At 52.6% G+C, this 15,044-nt stretch overlaps 1 long non-coding RNA gene across 1 annotated transcript; it reads right to left on the bottom strand.

The window, feature by feature from the left end:
* Positions 1-2,570: 2,570 nt before the first annotated feature.
* On the bottom strand, positions 2,571-13,591 carry LOC120390750. Its single transcript, XR_005591131.1, has 3 exons — positions 13,448-13,591; positions 3,136-3,214; positions 2,571-2,607 (listed from the first exon to the last, which is right to left on the bottom strand). It is a non-coding gene; the product is annotated as an uncharacterized LOC120390750 (long non-coding RNA).
* Positions 13,592-15,044: the final 1,453 nt, after the last annotated feature.

The following is a 15,044-nucleotide window of genomic DNA, read 5'->3' as shown; positions in this document are numbered from 1 at the left end:
CCTGCCCCGCATCCCTGTCCTGCCTGACTGTTGTCAAGGGAGCTCTGTGAGGTCACAGACGCCTCATCATCTTTGCCCAATAGGCTGAGTTCCTGCCAAAGGCCTTTGTGAAGGCACTGCCACACCCACCTTTCCCTTGCAGGCCTGATGTCTGGCCCTGGCCAGCCCAGCTGGATGTTTGAGCTGCACCCCGGATCACCCCACTTGCTCATTATTGATTCTGGGGCGCAAGCAGGCTACCCAGTAAAACAGCAGAGTCTGTTCCTCACCCCACACTGAGCTTTTCATAGAGGTTATGAAACAATTCGATCTCCTAATCTGGCCTCTATTTCACAGGCTATGAAATTTCTCACACTTTGCACCATATGAAGCCCAATTGCTTGTAATTCACTAAAAGGCACCTTCCAGAATGACAGGCAGTTGTGATGAGAAGACTCAAGGAAACAGAGACTCCACCTCTCCCCTGGGTAATTTGTTACAGTGGCTAGTCTCCCCCACTGTCAAAACTGTGTGCCTACGTCTCATTTGAATTTCTCTGGCTTCAGCTGGCAGCTGTTGGTTCTTGTGCCTTTTTTGGCTAGATCCAATTAGCCCTGCCCCATGAAATCTGATCTCCCCGTCCTGCTGGGACCCCCCAGCCCGGAGCACCCAGTAGGGGCCTCCTAGCTGTTTCTCTGCCCGGCTAGTGACAGGACTCCCTCTCCGTGGGGATAGCAGACGCACCTGTAGAGGCAATGCAGAAGTGAGTGCGCTGCATCAGCCTGGCATTGGGCTCAGGGCTTTGGTCTTGGCAGTTTCTGCTCCAGTCATGTCTCTGGGTGCTGGACTCAGACCCTGTGGGGTCAGCCAGTGCTGGGGCACTGGGGTCAGGACTTTCATGCTCCTCCCCACTCCTGCCGGCGCTCTGGGTGCCTGGGCTCGCGGCTCCTGCCTAGCATCTGAAGCGAGAGTTCAGAGCTTCCCTTGCAGTTCCTTCTGGGGCTCAGGGGTCCATTTCTCTGGATGCCCCGAAAATGGTAGGAGCTGGGGTGCTCCCAACAGCAGGGACCCACCTGCACATCTGGGAACCTCCTCTAGCTTCAGAAAGGTTGCTGGCTGCTGCCCTTGGAGCCCAGGTCTGAAGGCAGCACACAAGTGAGGGTGGCAATGCTGTGACCCCCCCCACAACAACCTCTGAACTCCCCTGTTCTCCCAGTTTGATCGGGACCCCCATGGTTACAATATCATGAAATGTCAAATGGAAACATCGAAATGGTGATGTTGGTCAATTTCAAGGCCAAAGGGTTTGTAAACTAGTCAAAGTGAGCCCTGAATTTGGTAGGGACCTGACTGTTATGGAGGCCCAAGCAGGTTTGCACTCTCAGTTCTCCTGAAAGGCCACGGAGAATTCCTGCTGCCTGAGAAACTTCCCAGAATAAGCTACCAGGACTGGGGGGAAATGAAGGAAACCAACCAAAGCCTGAGGTAGGATGGAGAGCATTGATCCAAGCCGTGTTTGAACCCCTCCATCCCCACCTGCCTGCCTGCGGTGAAACGGACAGAGGGGCACTGATTTCTAGTTGTGAACTTGCTACAGACCGTGGGCTTCAGCACAAGCCGCACAGCCCATAGCTCTGAACTCTTGGCAAAGCGGGCTTTTCCGAAACCTTTTCCCCCAGTGCTCTGCATCCACTTGGGATTGTGCCCAGCAGAGGCCGGTGGCGGGGAGAGGAAGGGAGATGAGGCCATGCAAATGTTGTGGCGTCTGCACTACCCCCCAGACACACATACAGCAATGCAGGGCGTAATATCCAGGACAGTAAATTATTTGGCCATAACCTACCAAATCCTCAGTGTTGAAAGTCCAATTTCTCTAGAAAACAATGGGAGGGAGGGGTTAGAGAGTTGCAGTAACCACCTGGACTTCCAGTCTCTGGCCAGGCACATCCCCCTCTGCAGAGTTTTCACTGCTATCGTCTTCAAACTGGTCCTCCTGATCTAATGTGAGGTCACATCCTGGCCTTTAAGGACATTGGCAGGATCTTCACTGTTCCCACCGGGGCGGCTCTAGGATTTCCACCGCCCCAAGCAGGGCGGCACACCGCGGGGGGCGCTCTGCCGGTCGCCCGTCCCGCGGCGCCGGTGGACCTCTCGCAGACGTGCCTGCGGAGGGTCCACTGGTCCCACAGGCTTGGCGCGCTGGGGTCTGGAGCCAGCCCTGTGTTCCCAGCTGCAGCATCACCCTCATTATCCTTCCTGATAAGGATCCCGCCAGGGCTCAGCTAAATGGCATGTGTCATGACAGGTTCTTTGCTGAGGGCCCTTGACAGCGCCCAATCGAGATCTGAATCGGACGGGCATGTGCAGGTGCATTTCCTGACTTTTTACTGGACTCCTGGACCCTCTCATGCTGCTGCTGCAAATGTTCCTTCTCCCTCAGCGCTGAGCAGCAGAATGCTCCTTGCCCTTTGGCTGTGCGATACACAGATGTCTAGTCCTGCTGCTCTGAAAGAAACCGTCTTCACAGCTCTAATCCTGGCAGATATTGATTAAAATCTTGCCCTGCTCCTCTAAGTGTATTTGTGATTGGACGTGCTTCTTGCTAGGGGGGATTTTCAGATACTTGAACTGCATAAAACAGAGGGAAAGACAAAGAGAAGCATCAACATGTCTAAGAACTTGAACAATATTTGAAGACCATATATTGGTGTCTAACTACCTCCGCTGCCGGGAGAGGCAACTGGTATTTTAATGACACACACACCCTGCCTGTGCCTGACCTGAGATTCAGAGCTCTGAGGAATTTTTTCCCCTCATGTTGGCAGAACAGATCAACCCCACCTCCCCTTACACAATCCCTTTGAGTTCAAGAAAGAGAGATATCTCTCTTGCAACAAGTTTTAACATTACGGGGCAAAGACTAAGATGAGTGGTCTATTATTCATTCAGTTCTAATACCCGAGGAAAGCTCCAAAATACATTCTGTCGACCAAGAGAAAAGATTGTTTTTCTGTTCTCAAAGTGCTGATGCTTTTGATTCCAAAATGTTGTCTTCATTTTCTCTCACAAAGTACCTTGCAGTGAAATGGGACCAACTGCCTAAACTATCCTGAACGCTGCATGTCAGAGTTTGGGGATATCAGGATAGATCATTACCTGGCGTCAGTTGTCACGGATCCATCAGCATCAGCAGAACTACGGTGACTGATACCAACTGAGTGTCTAGTCCATTGTGCTGTAATGAGTTAAAAGATTTCATACGCTGTGCATATGAAGATGAAAATAGTCTGTTTAAAATTACCCCTTAGTTTCAAAGAATCTTGTTAATGGAGGGGTTTTTCTTTTTTCCCTAAAATGTGCTTCATTTATTTGAATATCAAACATTTTCATTTAAAATTTCCCAGAGTGGAAATTTCCCAGTGTGCTGGTGAAATATTCCCAGTTGACAGCCCTGGAGAGAGAAGATTGTGAAAAAAGACAGTACAGTATGGAATGGGCTTCCCCAGTGCACCATTCTTTGCCCCCCATGGACGGTCTCATGGGTTCGGGGTGGATACACACCGATAATGGAATTAAATGTCTCTTGCATAGTTGAGTTTTCTTCTTAGTTTGAAGTGGGAGAAGGAATAGGGACATCTGGACCCACCTAGCTTCCAAGGGAATCATCTTTCTTGATGCTGTTTGACCTGCAATTCATTGTGGCCCTTTAGGTGGAGATTTTCTAGGAAGCTGCTTTATGACTCTGCTAAAGAACTATCTTCTGAGAAGGACAGGCTGGTCCTGCCACTGTCTCCACTCACTCATGGTAAATTATAGAGATTTGTAGCCGTAGGTTGTACAGTCTGTTTAATATAATGTTTTTTTCTCTTGATGGGTTCCTGTTATGGTGAAATGTGATTAGTCCAAACAGGACAATTGAAACATGTGCGTGTGTGTATGTGTGTGTGTGCGCAGATGCATGTTAATTTTTCACATTGATAAGGTAAAGAATTGTAGAAATCTACTACCAAAGTAGCCACATTACTAGGAAATGGGGCTTCCAGACAAGTGTGACTTTATGCTTCCATTTCCATATGGAAATTTGGATTCCTGTCTTTGGTGTTTCTTTGTCTCGTGGAGAGACTTTGTTATTGGTGACCTTGTTCATAACCATAGATGGGCAAATCTGAAAAAAACTAGGATCAGACCCTCCTACAGTGAGTGGGAACACTACATTCCTAGGCAATAGATGAAAATTGCCCTCCTCCCACAAAAACAAACAAATTGCTTTGCATTGAACTTTTCCATGGAAATGTCAGCATTTTTACAACAATTTAAATTAAATAATAACAATCAATACAAATATTGTTATTCGGGAGTCCTAGCAATGTATAGTGGAAGGGACCTCATGGAGTCAAGTCAGGCTCCCCATGCTGGGGCAAGACCAAGTAACACCAAGTAAACATCCCGATGGGTGTTTCTCTGACCTGTTCTCAAACACCTTCAACACTGAGCACTCCACATGTTGATCTGTCTAGCTGAAGTTCCTCAGGCTTCCATTCTCCTTTATAGGCCAGTCTTGTTGGTTCGACTACATCTCTCAGTTGCTCCATTTCAAAACCAAAATACTTCAGATTTCAGCCAAAATAGACCAGCGCCAAAATAGTTTGGATTTGGGGTTTTATTCATAAAAGCTCAACGCTTTCCAAGGGGATAGGTGGGAATTTTGACCAGCTCTACATAAAAAGCGTCTCTTAACAGGGAGGGTAATTAACCCTCAGGATGATTTACCAAGGGTCGTGGTGGATACTCAGTTTATGGACAATTTTTAATTCAAGATTGGATGATTTTTTTAAAAGTTATCCTCTACTTTACAATGAAAAATATTGGAAAAAAATTATGACCTGTGTTATACAAGCAATTAGACTAGATGAGGGGGGTTGAATTTATCGTCTGCGAACACCTTGGGATCCACAGACTATATCTAAGGGGTCCTCCAAAGGTTGTTGTTACCATAGAACACTGCTTTTCAACCTGTGGTCCGTGGACTCCTAGGGGTCCACAGATTGTGTCAACAATTTCCACCACCATTCAAAATGTTTGAATCATACGCAAATGAGGAAAACACCCACTGGTCTAGATAATCAAAATGGTTCCTTTGGGCTTTGGAATCTATGACTAAATTGAATTTCCGTTGTTTCGATATCTCTTAAGAGATAACACGAGTCTCATAGATTCATAGACTTTAAGGTCAGAAGGGACCATTATGATCATCTAGACTGACCTCCTGCACGATGCAGGCCACAGAATCTCATCCATCCACTTCTATAACAAACCCTCAAATTGTGGTTTGAAGACCTCAAGCTGCAGAGAATCCTCCAGCAAGTGACCCGTGCCTCATGCTGCAGAGGAAGGCGAAAAACCTCCAGGGCCTCTGCCAATCTGCTCTGGAGGAAAATTCCTTCCCGACCCCAAATATGGCGATCAGTTAAACCCTGAGCATGCGGGCAAGACTCACCAGCCAGCATCCAGGAAAGAATTCTCTGTAGTAACTCAGATCCCAACCCATCTAACATCCCATCACAGACCACTGGGCATACTTACCTGCTGATAATCAAAGATCAATTGCCAAATTAATTGCCAAAATTAGGCTATCCCATCATACCATTCCCTCCATAAACTTATCAAGCTTAGTCTTAAAGCCAGATATGTCTTTTGCCCCCACTACTCCCCTTGGAAGGCTGTTCCAGAACTTCACTCCTCTAATGGTTAGAAACCTTCGTCTAATTTCAAGTCTAAACTTCCTAGTGTCCAGTTTATATCCATTTGTTCTTGTGTCCACATTGTTACTAAGCTTAAATAATTCCTCTCCCTCCCTAATATTAATCCCTCTGATATATTTATAAAGAGCAATCATACTCCACCCCTCAACCTTCTTTTGGTTAGGCTAAACAAGCCAAGCTCTTTCAGTCTCCTTTCATAAGACAGCTTTTCCATTCCTCGGATCATCCTAGTAGCCCGTCTCTGACCCTTCTTATTTCTTTACAGTTAACTTCATCATTGATATACAATTGCTACTCCACCACCTTCTTTGCCTTTATCTCTGTCTTTCCTAAACAGCACATAGCCTTCAATACCTGTACTCCAGTCATGACTACTATTCCACCATGTTTCTCTTATCCCTATAATATCCGGTTTCATTTCCTGCACCAGTTGCTCTAGTTCCTCCATTCTGTTACCTAGGCTCCTTGCATTAGTGTACAGATATCTTAATTTTTGCCATTTGGCTTCACTGTACATCAGATTTATTGTTGTGGTACCCATTGCTTCTATCCCCTTCTTCTTTGACACAGAGCACAGTGACAGGAGAAATGACTCTTGGAAACTGCACCAGAGTGACTGGCTTCATTTTCCGGGGAATAACTGACAGTCTAAAGCTGCAAAACATCCTGTCTCCGTTGCCTGTCAGCCACTGCCAGGCCCGACTGGACTTCCCATTTCGGTGAGAGCCCAGACGCAGAAGGTGCCATGAGGTGGTGCCGTGAAGGGTGGCGCTGTTGTCAGGAGAAAGCGGGAGGAGTAGGTGGGGTCCGTGCTCGCGCCCTGACAAGCTGGTGTTAATCAGGCCAGGCTTCTGGGGTGCTAGAGAGGTACATAAGAGGACGCTTCTCCTCTCTCCCTGCAGCTCCTGTTGCTTTCTGTTAGTCCCTCTCACCTGTCTGCCTGTTATGTCATTTGTGCTTGCCTTCCTCCAGCACAGCACTCCACCATCTCTGTGCATCTCGAGCAGAGACCAAATATATGCACCGGACACCATTGTCTACACGCTGGGTTCTAGTGGGTTCCCCCCACAGTCTGGCACCTGAGGCGGCTGCATCAGTTGGCCTCATGGTAAGGCCAGCCCTGTCCTGCGGGCACGGAGAACCTAACTTCTGTTGAGGTCAGCCAGGGAGGCTGGCTGTGCACATTATAGGAAATAGCCTGTCAGGACAGCATAATCCACTGAAAAAAATGTGTATTGCTAATTGCAACCCAGTCTCTCACTGTGTGGCTCTTTGTCCTGCCTCTGTTGTTTAGAGCATGAGCAGAGCTTTATGAGACAGCTGCTGCTGCTGCTGTTGCCAGCCATCTGAGCGAGTTTCCCATCGTTTCTCTTCTGGCTGTGGATGCTTGATTGCAGCAGCTCCGCAGAGGTCCCAGCCTTGCTCTCTAATGTCCATTCTCCCCTTGCTTGCATCGCTCTTCATGTACCATCGTGTAGCCTCATGAACAGACCGGTGCCTCACATCACAAGGCCAAACCTCCTCCCATTATGGGCGCTGTAGAAGGGACCATTGGCCAAAAAAACCCCCTCTTCATTCCCCCTATCAGACACTGCAGCCATGGGTGACACGTGAATGAGAAGAGATCTCCCCTGTGGGAATCCGAGGGGCTGCGCAATTGAGGTTTCACAGGGAAGTCCTCTGGCAGCCATTGAGAGAGTGTTTCTGTGAGGAGATTTTTCTGTTTCTAACAAAGGGTTTCTGTTCCCCCAGATCTCAGCCGCTCAGCAGAATGTGGGAGAGCCGAGTGCTGATGGGCTAGAGGTGTCCCATGAGTCGCTGTAGAGCAGGTGCAGTGTCGGCAGTCACCATGGGCCAAACCGTGCTCTCCAGACAACCCAGGCTGTTTCCCTGGATTGCAAAGGGGACTTTAGCTTGGGGAATCGGTTGCTGATGCCTGTGTCCATAACTGGGATGTTTTCATGAGCAGGGGTGAGCTGGAGCCGGTTCGCTCAAACCGGTTGTTAAATATAGAAGCGGTTTTAGAACCGCTAGTTAACAGGCTTCCCTGCAAGGGAAGCTTTGATGGGCTTTGGCTGAGAAGGGTGTAATTCCTCCTCCCGGCCGCCCGGGGGCGCTGTGCTGCGGGAGCCATGTGCGCTGCCTCCTGGCCCGGTTGCTGCTGCTGCTCCTCGGCCCTCTGTCCCTGGGGCTCCTGCTGCTGCCTGGTGAGTCCCTGGCTGCTCCTAGCTGCTCCCCGTGTGTGAGTACCGGCATCTCCTGCCCGCAGCCCCTGGCACAGCCACCCGCAGACAGCCCCTGCCACTGCCTCCTGCCCCTGCTCCAGCCAGCCACAGCCATCCCCTGGCACAGCCACCTGCAGCCAGCCCCTGCCCCAGCCAGCCCCTGCCCCAGCCCTGCCCCCTGGCACAGCCGCCGGCAGCCACCCTCTGCCCGCAGCCCCTGGCACAGCCACCCGCAGACAGCCCCTGCCCCTGCCCCTGCCCCTGCTCCAGCCAGCCACAGCCATCCCCTGGCACAGCCACCTGCAGCCAGCCCCTGCCCCAGCCAGCCCCTGCCCCAGCCCTGCCCCCTGGCACAGCCGCCGGCAGCCACCCTCTGCCCGCAGCCCCTGGCACAGCCACCCGCAGACAGCCCCTGCCCCTGCCCCTGCCCCTGCCCCTGCCCCTGCTCCAGCCAGCCACAGCCATCCCCTGGCACAGCCACCTGCAGCCAGCCCCTGCCCCAGCCAGCCCCAGCCCCAGCCCCGCCCCTGGCACAGCCACCCGCAGACAGCCCCTGCCCCTGCCCCGGCCCCTGCTCCAGCCAGCCACAGCCATCCCCAGGCACAGCCCCCTGCAGCCAGCAGCCAGCCCCTGCCCCAGCCAGCCCCTGCCCCAGCCCCTGGCACAGCCCGCAGCCACCCTCTGCCCGCAGCAGCCCCTGGCACAGCCACCCACAGACAGCCCCTGCCCCTGCCCCCGCCCCTGCTCCCGCCAGCCCCATCCATCCCCTGGCACAGCCACCTGCAGCCAGCCCCTGCCCCAGCCAGCCCCAGCCCCAGCCCTGCCCCCTGGCACAGCCGCCCGCAGCCACCCTCTGCCCGCAGCCCCTGGCACAGCCACCCGCAGACAGCCCCTGCCCCTGCCCCTGCCCCTGCTCCAGCCAGCCACAGCCATCCCCTGGCACAGCCACCTGCAGCCAGCCCCTGCCCCAGCCAGCCCCTGCCCCAGCCCTGCCCCCTGGCACAGCCGCCCGCAGCCACCCTCTGCCCGCAGCCCCTGGCACAGCCACCCGCAGACAGCCCCTGCCCCTGCCCCTGCCCCTGCCCCTGCTCCAGCCAGCCACAGCCATCCCCTGGCACAGCCACCTGCAGCCAGCCCCTGCCCCAGCCAGCCCCTGCCCCAGCCCTGCCCCCTGGCACAGCCGCCGGCAGCCACCCTCTGCCCGCAGCCCCTGGCACAGCCACCCGCAGACAGCCCCTGCCCCTGCCCCTGCTCCAGCCAGCCACAGCCATCCCCTGGCACAGCCACCTGCAGCCAGCCCCTGCCCCAGCCCTGCCCCCTGGCACAGCCGCCCGCAGCCACCCTCTGCCCGCAGCCCCTGGCACAGCCACCCGCAGACAGCCCCTGCCCCTGCCCCTGCCCCTGCTCCAGCCAGCCACAGCCATCCCCTGGCACAGCCACCTGCAGCCAGCCCCTGCCCCAGCCAGCCCCTGCCCCAGCCCTGCCCCCTGGCACAGCCGCCCGCAGCCACCCTCTGCCCGCAGCCCCTGGCACAGCCACCCGCAGACAGCCCCTGCCCCTGCCCCTGCTCCAGCCAGCCACAGCCATCCCCTGGCACAGCCACCTGCAGCCAGCCCCTGCCCCAGCCCTGCCCCCTGGCACAGCCGCCCTCAGCCACTCTCTGCCCGCAGCCACTCTCTGCCCACAGCCATCCACAGCCACTCTCTGCCCACAGCCAGCCCCTGCCCAAAGCCGCCCGCAGCCACCCCCTGCCACAGCCACTCTCTGCCCACAGCCACCCGCAGCCAGCCCCTGCCACAGCCACCCGCAGCCGCCCACAGCCACCCTCTGCCCACAGCCACCCCCTGCTAGCCCCTGTCTGCATCACCTACCCACAGCCAGCCCCTGTTGCAGCCAGCTCGTGTCACACTCCCTTCCTCCAGCTAGCCCTGCCCCACACCCCTGTCTGCAGCCAGCCCCATGTCCACTGGTGCCCTGCAGTTCTCAGGGCAGTAACCCTGCACACCTGCTTCAATGAGGGGGGGCAGGGAGCAGCTGGGACCCACACATGTGCACATCCTAGGGTGACCAGACAGCAAGTGTGAAAAATCAGGACAGAGCGTGAGGGGTAATGGGAGCCTATATAAGAAAAAGACCCAAAAATTGAGACTGTCCCTATAAAATAGGGACATCTGGTCACCCTAGCACACCCCAGGGGAGTGGCGGGGACCCACACATGCGAAAAGGAGCTCATTTCTAGTTCAGGCCCATCTTTTTAAAAAAGAACTTTAGGTAGGGTTAACATACATCTGTATTTTCCTGGACATGTCAGGCTTTTCGGTTCTTAAATTGCTGTCTGGGCAGAATTTTTAAAATTTAAAAATTCCTCCCGGGAAAATACGGACATATGGTAACCCTATTGGTACAAAAAATACATGCTCTGGCACGTCCCTTAAATCAGAACTTTATAGAGAACCGGTTGTTAAGATTTTAGCAGCTCATCACTGCTTGTCCCCCATGTCCCTCCCAGGACCGGGTGCCCCTTTATCTGGGGCACTCTGCAGCCCTCAGTACCTATTAGCCTTATGCTAGGCCGCAGCCTGAGGCTTTCCAGGCTGGAGCTCCCCGGCTCCTCTGCCTTTCCCCAGCCCTGCTCCACTCAGGCACCCTGTTTCTAGCTCCCTGCAGCCAGGCCCATCTCCCTCTACAAACAGAGAGAGAGAGAGAGAGAGAGAGAGACTGCTGAGCTACTGGCTCCCTGCCTCTTTATACAGGCCAGCTGTGGCCTGATTGGGGTGTGTTTTCTGTTTTCCCAGTTGGGCTAGGGTTTTCGCTCTCAACCCCAGCCCTCTCCAAGGGCTGTCTTTAAACTCCTCAGAGCAGGAGCGGGTGACCACCCTGCTACAATACCACTAATCTCGGATAAACAAAGCAGCTAAAATGAGGTCAGTGTGGGTGGATTGACTGAGCAGACTGGTTCTAATGGAAGAACAGATTTCTCCCTTGCTCTAGGGAGATTCCCATAGGAAGTCTCTGATGATGGTGGAGTGGGAGCAATGCAAACCCTCAGCCCCTTGAATTTTAGGAAATCAGGACTCGGGGAGTTAAGGGGTGTCTTTGTCCTGCTGGAGGGAGCAGATCTGGAGAGCAGAAAGAGCACTACTGGCATTGTAGGAAAGACAGTGAAGGTGGCTGAAGCTTCTTGCAGACATTAGAGTCCAGGATCCTTACATCTCCTTTGGGGATCCTTTTCCTAGGAATAAAATAAGGACACCACACAGAGAATGACATCTGAATCCCAGGTCTGGGAGCCAGGGAAAAGGGATGATCTCAGCCAGGCAACATACCAGGAACCTGATTTTTGTCTTAAGAGCCACAATTACCCAGATGAAGTTTTCTTCCCTATTTGCTTTCAGGTTATTTACTGACCGTATCCGTTAAAAGAGAAGAAGATAGTAAATTAAAAGGTGGGGAAATCAACCAATGCATCAGCACTTCTCTGCATCATTGAAGCACCAGTCATGGGAACGAACAGGTTAAAAATCCCCATAGATTTTCCTCACTAGACAGACATCCAAAAAGAAAAAGGCCTTCAGCCAATTATTTCCTTATAACCCTTACAGAGGTGAAATTCAGTCCTGTGCAGACAGCCAGGAAAACAGAAGGTTTATTGGACAATAGGAATGCAGTCTACAGCATAGCTAGTAGGCACAACCAGGACCCCTCAATCAAGTCCTTCTGGGGGTTCAGGGAGCTTAGACCCCAGCTTGAGGTTCCCTGCGTTGCACCACCCAGCCAAAAACTGAAACTAAAAATCCCTCCAGCAGCTTTCTCCTCCTCCCTTCTGCTCCTCCTCTCCTTTGGTCAGTCTCCTGGCAGAAGGTGTGATTTCTCCCCACCCCGCTCCTGGCTCAGATTACAGCTCAGGTAGATTCCTTCTCATCCCCAATGTAACTCCCGGCAACATTCCCAGGTCAAATCCGCCCCGCTCCTGCTCCGTCCACAGCATCACAGCGGGTTTAAGCGGCACTTCACTGCACAGATGCTGTGAGACTTCACTGGCATAGTTTTCATCCTATATTGGAACAGCCAGCTGGAATCCTGTGAGATACAGAGCAGAGAGAGGTTTGGGCCACAACGTTCATCTGAGAGGCTGAGCTTCTGCAGACTTGTGGGATGTTCCCATCTGAGGATGATGATTTTAGCCATCCCCACTTCAGAGCTTTCAGTCACTTCAGCCAGTGATTGGCACAGTTGATCTAAAGTAGCTGAACTTTTCAGGCCTTTCCCCCATCTCCAACCTCCCTCGCACCTCTAATAGCCCTGTCCCTTCTCTTAATCCCTGCCATGCTCAACTACAGAGCTTAGCTCACGGTCTTCCTCTCTTAGACCCTCTCCTTACACAATCCTCCCCTACCTTTGACAGACTGATCCCGGTGCCCTTTACCCTGCTCCTGGAGAAATCATGGCTCCTCAGGACAACCTGGGAATGGGTGGTTCCAACCTCTGTGTGGGGTGCGTGGTTTTCCATCTAAGCATCACTGAGAGCCAGCACATCTCGATTTCGCAGGATGAGTGAAGTCTAGGAAGCGCTGCACTTCTTGAGGACTTCAAACTTTGTCCCATTTATGAATGACTTCCACAACATTTGTCTCAATTGTAGCACCTTCTGGGGAGAGGATGTACCCCAAAAACTCCGTGGAGAGTTGGCTGGAGGTATGCTTTTCCAATTCTGTGTTGAGACCATGCTGCCGAAACCTCTCCAGGTTCGGATGTGGTGTGTGTGCTGCTCTGGGTTCTCCAAAAAGAGAAGTATGTCACCTGAACAGATGACACTGTCCCCAAATACATCACTGATGAAGTGTTGCAAGGTCAGGGGAACCATTAGTTAGCTCAAACAGTTAAAATGTCCATAGGGTGTTTTGAAATCTGTCTTCCATTTGTCCCTTGCCCTTTAGAACTACTTCCGGGGTCAAGGCTGCCACATGACCGGAAGCAAGGTGTGTCACGTCTCACACACACACACACACACAGCCCTCCAAAAACTCCTCCCACCACCCTCTACCAATCAGGATGGTTCTTCTTCCCAAAAGGACCACCTGAGAGGAGATATGACCAATCAGGGTGAGTTCCGGGGCAGGGTGACCCCTCCGGAAGTGGGCCATATGACCCCACAAAGAACTCCTCCTAAGGCCCTTTGCCAATCAGAGTGCAGCACCATTAACCCATAAGTCCCAGTGCTGGACAGAGGAGGACATCTCTTACCAAGGACACGTGTTTTAGAAATTGTGGAAAGGCTGCTGAGAGGAAACCTGGACTCCTTCACCACCCCCGTGAGAACTTTGGACTTTGTTTCAGCCCCGAGGGTCTTTGACCATCCACGGAGAAAGCGCTACATCTGCGACAGTTCCAAGGAGGAGGAGGGAGCGACCGAGGGGAGCCCTTTGGCCCAGCCATTGATGGATACGCCGGAACCCGAATCCAAACCCCATATTTTCTTACCTTCTACACAGATGATGATTTCTTTCTACAAAATCCACAGAGAAATGAAAACACCCCCAAATAATCTCCTCCACACCAATCCTCTCTTGGTCCTCACAGAGAGACTGCGAGATGGGGGCTTGCTGCAGCAAGGCTACAGGGCTCTCCGAGGTTCCCCCTGCCCCGCATGCCTGTCCTGCCTGGCTGTTGTCAAGGGAGCTCTGTGAGGTCACAGCCGCCTCATCATCTTTGCCCAATAGGCTGAGTTCCTGCCAAAGGCCTTTGTGAAGTCACTGCCACACTCACCTTTCCCTTACAGGCCTGATGTCTGGCCCTGGCCAGCCCGGTTGGATGTTTGAGCTGCACCCCAGATCACCCCTCTTGCTCATTATTGATTCTGGCAACCCAGTAAAACAGCAGAGTCTGTTCCTCACCCCACACTGAGTTTTTCATAGAAGCGTAGATTGTGAAACAATTCGATCTCCTAATCCGGCCTCTATTTCACGGGCTGTGAAATTTCACAGTTCAGCACCATATTAAGCCCAATTGCTTGTAATTCACTAAAAGGCACCTTCCAAATGACAAATGACAGCCAGTCATGATATGAGGACACCAGGAAACAGAGACTCCCAGTGCTCCTGAAAGGCCATGGAGAATTCCTGCTGCCTGAGAAACTTCCCAGACTAAGCTACCAGGATTGGGGGGAAATGAAGGAAACCAAAGGAAGCCTGAGCTAGGACGGAGAGCATTGATCCAAGCAGTGTTTGTACCCCTCTGCCCCCACCTGCCTGCCTGCACTGCAATGGACAGAGGGGCACTGATTTCTAGTTGTGAACTTGCTACAGACCGTGGGCTTCAGCACAAGCTGTACAGCCCATACTCTGAACTCTTGGATAACCAACAAAGCTGGATTTTCAGAAACATTTTCCCCCGGTGCGCTGCATCCACTTTGGATTGTGCCCAGCAGAGGCTTTGGAATTGATGACTACATTACATTTCCTTTTAGTTATCTCTTAAGAGATAACACGAGTCTGCACAGGACATCAGATATATTTTTTGTGGTAACCATTGCTTCTGTGCCCTACCCTCCTCTGCCTCTTCTTTGGCACAGAGCACATGACAGGAGAAATGGCTCCAGGGAACTACACCACAGTGACTGGCTTCATTTTCCAGGGGACAGACCGACAGACAGCGCAAAGCTGCAAAACATCCTCTCTGTGTTCTTCTTTGCCATTTATTTCTGTGCCCTGGTGGGGACTGTTGGGATGATCGTGCTGATTAGGGTTGACTCCCAACTCCACAGCTCCATGTACTTTTTCCGCAGCAACTTGTCACACTAAGGCCTGGTCTACACTGGGGGTGGGGGTGTCGAACTAAGGTATGCGAATAGCGTAGCTGAACTTGAACTACCTTAGTTCGAACTACTCACCCGTCCAGACGCCGCAGGATCGAAGTCCACGGCTGCCCCGTCGACTCCGCCACCGACGTTCGCGGTGGTGGAGTTCCGGAGTTGACGGGAGTGCGTTCGGAATTCGATATATGAGATGAGACGCGATATATCGAACTCCGAGAAGTCGAACGCTACCCGCCGACCCGGGCGGGTAGTATAGTTGTAGCC

This window comes from Mauremys reevesii, linkage group 24 (genome assembly GCF_016161935.1).
Source record: "Mauremys reevesii isolate NIE-2019 linkage group 24, ASM1616193v1, whole genome shotgun sequence".
NCBI lineage: Eukaryota > Metazoa > Chordata > Testudines > Geoemydidae > Mauremys > Mauremys reevesii.
Note: the sequence above shows the minus strand (reverse complement) of the source record. Positions and strands in the feature narration are given on the sequence as shown.